The 7,039-nt window shown below is 37.9% G+C and overlaps 1 pseudogene; it reads left to right on the top strand.

Annotated features, from left to right (window-relative positions):
- The first annotated feature begins 4,245 nt into the window (after nucleotides 1-4,245).
- Nucleotides 4,246-4,509, top strand: LOC112618457 (annotated as a pseudogene).
- Nucleotides 4,510-7,039: the final 2,530 nt, after the last annotated feature.

Here is a 7,039-nt window from a genome sequence, read left to right as displayed (position 1 = left end):
GCACAGCAAAGCCAACAATTAAGTGAAGAGACAACCCGTGGACTGGGAGAAAATATTTGCAAACCATACATCTGATACAGAGCTAAAATACGTAAGGAACTCAAATAACTCAATTGCAAGAAAACAAATAACTTGATTTTTAAATGGGCAAAAGATCTGAATGGTATTACCTAGGTTTTCTTCTAGGGTTTTTATGGTATTAGGTCTAACATTTAAGTCTCTAATCCATCTTGAATTAATTTTCATATAAGGAGTAAGGAAAGGATCCAGTTTCAGCTTTCTACTTATGGCTAGCCAATTTTCCCAGCACCATTTATTAAATTATTAAATAGGGAATCCTTTCCCCATTTCTTGTTTTTCTCAGGTTTGTCAAAGATCAGATGGCTGTAGATGTGTGATATTATTTCTGAGGACTCTGTTCTGTTCCATTGGTCTATATCTCTGTTTTGGTACCAGTACCATGCTGTTTTGGTTACTGTAGACTTGTAGTATAGTTTGAAGTCAGGTAGCGTGATGCCTCCAGCTTTGTTCTTTTGACTTAGGATTGTCTTGGCAATGCGGGCTCTTTTTTGGTTCCATATGAACTTTAAAGCAGTTTTTTCCAATTCTGTGAAGAAACTCATTGGTAGCTTGATGGGGATGGCATTGAATCTATAAATTACCTTGGGCAGTATGGCCATTTTCACGATATTGATTCTTCCTATCCATGAGCATGGTATGTTCTTCCATTTGTTTCTGTCCTCTTTTATTTCACTGAGCAGTCATAGGCATGGGCAAGGACTTCATGTCTAAAACACCAAAAGCAACGGCAACAAAAGCCAGAATTGACAAATGGGATCTCATTAAACTAAAGAGCTTCTGCACAGCAAAAGAAACTACCATCAGAGTGAACAGGCAACCTACAGAATGGGAGAAAATTTTTGCAATCTACTCATCTGACAAAGGGCTAATATCCAGAACCTACAAAGAACTCAAAGAAATTTACAAGAAAAAAACAAACAACCCCATCGAAAAGTGGGCAAAGGATATGAACAGACACTTCTCAAAAGAAGACATTCATACAGCCAACAGACACATGAAAAAATGCTCATCATCACTGGCCATTAGAGAAATGCAAATCAAAACCACAATGAGATACCATCTCACACCAGTTAGAATGGCAATCATTAAAAAGTCAGGAAACAACAGGTGCTGGAGAGGATGTGGAGAAATACGAACACTTTTACACTGTTGGTGGGATTGTAAACTAGTTCAACCATTATGGAAAACAGTATGGCGATTCCTCAAGGATCTAGAACTAGAAGTACCATATGACCCAGCCATCCCATTACTGGGTATATACCCAAAGGATTATAAATCATGCTGCTATAAAGACACATGCACATGTATGTTTATTGCGGCACTATTCACAATAGCAAAGACTTGGAATCAACCCAAATGTCCATCAGTGACAGACTGGATTAAGAAAATATGGCACATATACACCATGGAATACTATGCGGCCATAAAAAAGGATGAGTTCGTGTCCTTTGTAGGGACATGGATGCAGCTGGAAACCATCATTCTCAGCAAACTATCACAAGAACAGAAAACCAAACACTGCATGTTCTCACTCATAGGTGGGAACTGAACAATGAGATCACTTGGACTCGGGAAGGGGAACATCACACACCGGGGCCTATCACGGGGAGGGGGGAGGGGGGAGGGATTGCATTGGGAGTTATACCTGATGTAAATGACGAGTTGATGGGTGCTGACGAGTTGATGGGTGCAGCACGCCAACATGGCACAAGTATACATATGTAACAAACCTGCACATTATCCACATGTACCCTAGAACTTAAAGTATAATAATTAAAAAAAAAAATAGATCTGAACAGACATTTCTCAAACAAAGATACAAGTGGCCAACATATATATGAAAAAAAAAATGTTCAAACATATCTAATTATCAGGGAGATGCAAATTAAAACCACAATGAGATATAGCCTTACACCTGTTAAAATGGCTATTAAAAAGGTGAATGATTACAAGGTTGGTAAGGATGTGAAGAAAAGGGAACCCTTGTATACTGTTGTTGGGAATGGAAATTAGTACAGCCATTTTGGAAAATAGTGTGGAGGTGCCTCAAAAAAACTAAAAATAAGGCTGGGAGCAGTGGCTCATGCCTGTAATTCCAGCACTTTGGGAGGCTGAGGTGGGCAGAACACCTGAGGTCAGGAGTTTGAGACCAGCCTGGCCAACCTGGTGAAACTCAGTCTCTACTAAAAATACAAAAATTAGCCGGGCATGGTGTCAGCCACCTGTAATCCCAGCTACTCAGGAGGCTGAGGCAGGAGAATCACTTGAACCCAGGAGGCAGAGATTGCAGTGAGCTGGGATCGCACCATTGCATTCCAGCCTGGGTGACAACAGTGAAATTCCATCTCAAAAAAAAAAAAACACCTAAAAATAGAATGACCGTATGATCCAGCCATCCTGTTTCCAAAGAAATTGAAATTTGAAATTAGTATATCTAAGAGATACCTGCACTACCATATTCATTTCAGCATTATTCACAATAGCCAAGATATGGATTCAAACTGTGTCTATCAAAGGATGAATGGATACAGAAATGGTGGCATATATACACAATGGAATACTATACAATCTTCAAAAAGAAGGAAATTCTATTATTAACAGCAACATAGCTGGAACTGGAGGAATTTATGTTAAGTGAAACGAGCCAGGCACAGAAAGACAAAATACTGTTATTTCATTTATATGTAAAATCGAAAAAAGTCAATCTCATAGAAACAAAGTGTAGAAGGTGGTTATCAGAGGCTGGGGCAGGAGAAGGGATAAGGAAAGCGACAATGTTAATCACCAAAAAGTACCAAGTTTCAGTTAGACTGGAGGGATAAGTTTTAGTGACCTATTGCACTGTATGATAGGTGACCACAGTTAATAATAATGTATCATGTATTTCAAAATTGCTAAAAGAATAGATTTTTAACTATTATTTTATTGTCTCTTCACTATTAATCTCCCAACAAAAAAAATAAGTTGGTGAGATAGATATATTAATTAGCTTGATTAATCTTTCTCAAATGTATATAATACATAGATCAAAATATCACATTGTACCCTATAACTATTTGGTTATTAAAAGTACTTTTTGTTAATTAAAATTTTTTTAAAGTTCATCCTGGGAAGAAATAAAGCTGCAACTCTGAGGCAATGTATATCACAACTATGAGAATAGGAGGGGTGGAGGAAGACAGTGAAATCCAGCCACATCCATCCTCTGTGGCCACCTCATGCACTTAACCAACCATCTCTATTACCTAATCTCCTAATGCCAGTTCCCCCAAGCTCCACCTTCTTCCATGAGAGACAGCCAGCAAAGCCAAAGATTTTCAAATCCAACAAATTAGAGTTTGAATTTGGGCTCTGCCAGTTATTAGATGTGACATTAGACAAACTATTTAATCTCAATGAGCCTCGGTTTACTTATTTGTAAAAGGAGAATAATAATACCAACTTGAAAAATTAAATGATTTGAGATCTGTTTTCCAACGTGGTGACTAAATTTAAGACCAATGTATTGTATACTTGAAAAGTGCTAATAGAGTAGATTTTAAATGTTCTCACCACTAATAAAAGAGAAGTACGTGAGGTAACATGTAGGTTAATTAGCTTGATTTAGCCCTTTCACAATGTACATACTTCAAAATATCATGTTTTATACCATAAATGTACACAATTTTTATTTGTCCATGAAAAAATAAGAAAATAATTAAATGAGATAATGGAATATCTGACACATAGTTGGTGATCAATAATGCTAGCTTTGTTCCACACCATTCCTTCTAATAAATTATTTTTGTACCCTTTCCTATATTCAATCCATTTCATTTCATTTGCCTATTAGCCTTGTTCAAATATGTTAGAACATGTGTGTGTGTGTTTGTGTGTGCGTGCGTGCACGCACATGTGCATGTGTACATCTTTGTGTCTGACTGTCCTATTGTATCTTTCCTGGAGGACAGATAGATAAGAAGGTGTATTAGGAAACTACAAGCCAAAGTGTCCTGATCTGCTGTGTGCACAGCAGGGAACAGATCACTCTTGATCATATCCAGGGTTTTCAGTCTCTAATCCCAAAGCCCAAAATTCTCTGGGCTTCTTGAAGACATCCACAGTTTTCAGCACCAGTCTGTGTGTGTGTGTGTGTGTGTGTGTGTGTGTGTGTGTGTGTACCACATGGTATTATTCTCACAGTATCACCAGCTGCTGAGTGACTATAGGCCACCATCCCTAGGCTATACCCAGGGAACTGGAAACAGCCAAGTGACCCCAAAGCAGATGTGCTAAACTGCTGGCTATCATCCAAGAGCTGGGGGAGTGATCAGACCCACCTATACAGGGAGCAAGAGCACAATGAAGAGACCAAAACAAGTTACCATTCATGCTAAAGGACTAGTTTGGGAGTGGTTGGTTAAAACAGAATGGAATGCCTTATTCTAACCACCTTCTTAGTTTTGCAAGGTATTCCATCTTTTTACAAGATAGGAAGTTACAGTTCATCTCTCCTGTTCAGATGAAACATGTTTTCAAAATGGTAATTATTTGGTGTTTCTTCCTGGTTTCTTTCCTGTGGTTCAGTAGACTCTGAAACCAGCAAAGATTTTATGGTTGATTAGGATTTGCATTTTAAGTAGTTAGAGCTACTCAGATTTTTTAAAGCATTGATTTAAAAGATGCAGGTAAAAGTTTTCTATCTTACAGCAAACTGTTGCTTGCCTCCAAAATACCAGTGTTGCACTTTAATCTTCTCTTTTGAATACACTCATGCAACCTAAATTGTTTTTTGTTCTGTTCCATAAAGTAATACACCTCTATGAATTTTATTTTTGATGAATACTGACAGCACTCTTTACTTAGTAGCCAGTCCCTGGTTTGCCATACAGTATACATTCTCTATAACTTCTTTTTTGCTTAAGCATTGCATCACTATCAATGCTTTGAAATTAAAGATGCACAAGTTATAAATACAGAATAAAGAGTAACCAACTAAACTTAACTGTTTTTTACTAAGATCGTATGTAGATTTTAGTTCTGTGTTTGCTGTAAGTTCATCAAAACATATTTAAAAATGACTAAAGCTGTTTGCATATTTATATGTATTATTTGATGTAATAAAGTTTATGTTCATTAACAATCAGTAAATAAAAATAAAGAATTAGACCCTAACAGATGAACAATTACATTAAATGCAAATAGTCTAAGATCATTAACTAAAAGAGATTGATAGATAGGTTTTAAAAACAAGATCCAACTATATGCTCTGTGCAAAAACTTGCTTTAAATATAGTGATATAGGCCAGTTGAAAGTAAAAAGATGGAAAAAGATATATCATGCAAACATTAATCAAAGGAAAGCAGAAATGGTTATATCAATCACATATACTTAATATTAACTGTCTTAATATTAATAAAGTAGACTTCAAAACAAAGAAAATTACCAGAGAAGGACACTATGTAATAAAAGAGTCAATCCACCAATAACATATAGCAATCCTAAATGTGCTTGTATCAAACAACAGAGCTGCAAACTACGTAAAGCAAAAATTGATAAAACTGAAAGGAGGCCAGATGCAGTGCACTCCAAGCTGGAGTGCAGTGGCACGATCTCGGCTCACTGCAACCTCCAACTCCCAGGTTCAAGCAATTCTCCTGCCTCAGCCTCCCAAGTAACGGGGACCACAGGTGTCCACCAACATGCCTGGCTAATATTTGTATTTTTAGTAGAGACTGAGTTTCATCATGTTGGCCAGACTGGTCTCAAACTCCTGACCTCAGGTGATCCACCCACCTCAGCCTCCCAAAGTGCTGGGATTACAGGCGTGAGCCACCGCGCCCGGCCTCAGCATGATTTTTTAGAAGTAGGGATGGTAAGAAGGACTGCTCCCATCATCTCACCCCTGGCAGTCTAGGTGGGCTATCATTCCCATGTTAAGATTGCATCCAGATGGCGGTGGACTGCCAAGGTGCCCCATCTGTATCACATCACCAAGCAGGGGCACCACTCATCCTGAACTAAGAAAGCATCTAGGTTTAATGCCAACATCAGTCACCCAACTGTCACCCAATCTTAAGCCTAGATCAAAGAGTTCTTCACATGTTTAAATCATGCAGCTATTTTTTGTATGCATCTTATAAATATTTATTACTTGTCATGGTTTTAAAAATTTTACCTTTTACAAGTATAATTTTTTTGTTTTCGTGATGTTTATAGAAGCAGCACATTGAACAAGTGTGACTGTGACACAATCGAAATCCAATTTAGTTTTCTGTTTCCTGTATCACCTCTAAACTTTATCCAGTGGTGAAAGCTTTCTTTCTACCACTGGAAAATATCCCAGCAAGCCTGGTATGTATATGTATGTGTGTATATGTATGTATGTATATGTATGTATATGTGTATATATATATACACACACACACATACATATATATATATATATTTTTTTTTTTACTAATGCTTAGATAAAAGACAGTCTTACAGACTTTTATGTGCAAACTCAGTCTTAATTTGGTAGTTTGAATATCAAGTCCTAGATATTAGTCAACTCTTCCATTTCCTTCCTGTTCCCTAGCTAAGGCTTCTGCTTGACAGCTGCCTGTTTTCCAGAAAGGGAGTGTGGCTGGTTTCTGCTTTCCCCACTCACTTCCTCCTTCACTGGTTATCTGAAGTTTTACTTCTTTCAGGGACAGAAAAGGGCAGACTGGAGGGACGAGAGGTAAAGGTCAAAGGACAGTACTTGCTGGCTAGTGGCTGAGAGCTCTCTAGGCCAAGCAGAAAGTCAAACGTGGCTCCCTGCCTGGGCACTTTCATGGAGATTTCCATCATTCCATGGTGCAGGGTACCTAATAATGTCTAGTTCAAGTGGTCATTGATAATGTCTTTCAAAGCCTCTTAAAAAAAACAGCATTCCCCTCTGGCTTCTTCTTGCTAGAAGATAGCAAGAATTCCTCTTCTCGTTGGAAGATAGCA

The sequence above is a fragment of the Theropithecus gelada genome, chromosome 2 (assembly GCF_003255815.1).
Source record: "Theropithecus gelada isolate Dixy chromosome 2, Tgel_1.0, whole genome shotgun sequence".
NCBI lineage: Eukaryota > Metazoa > Chordata > Mammalia > Primates > Cercopithecidae > Theropithecus > Theropithecus gelada.
This window is presented reverse-complemented; position numbering and strand designations above follow the sequence as displayed.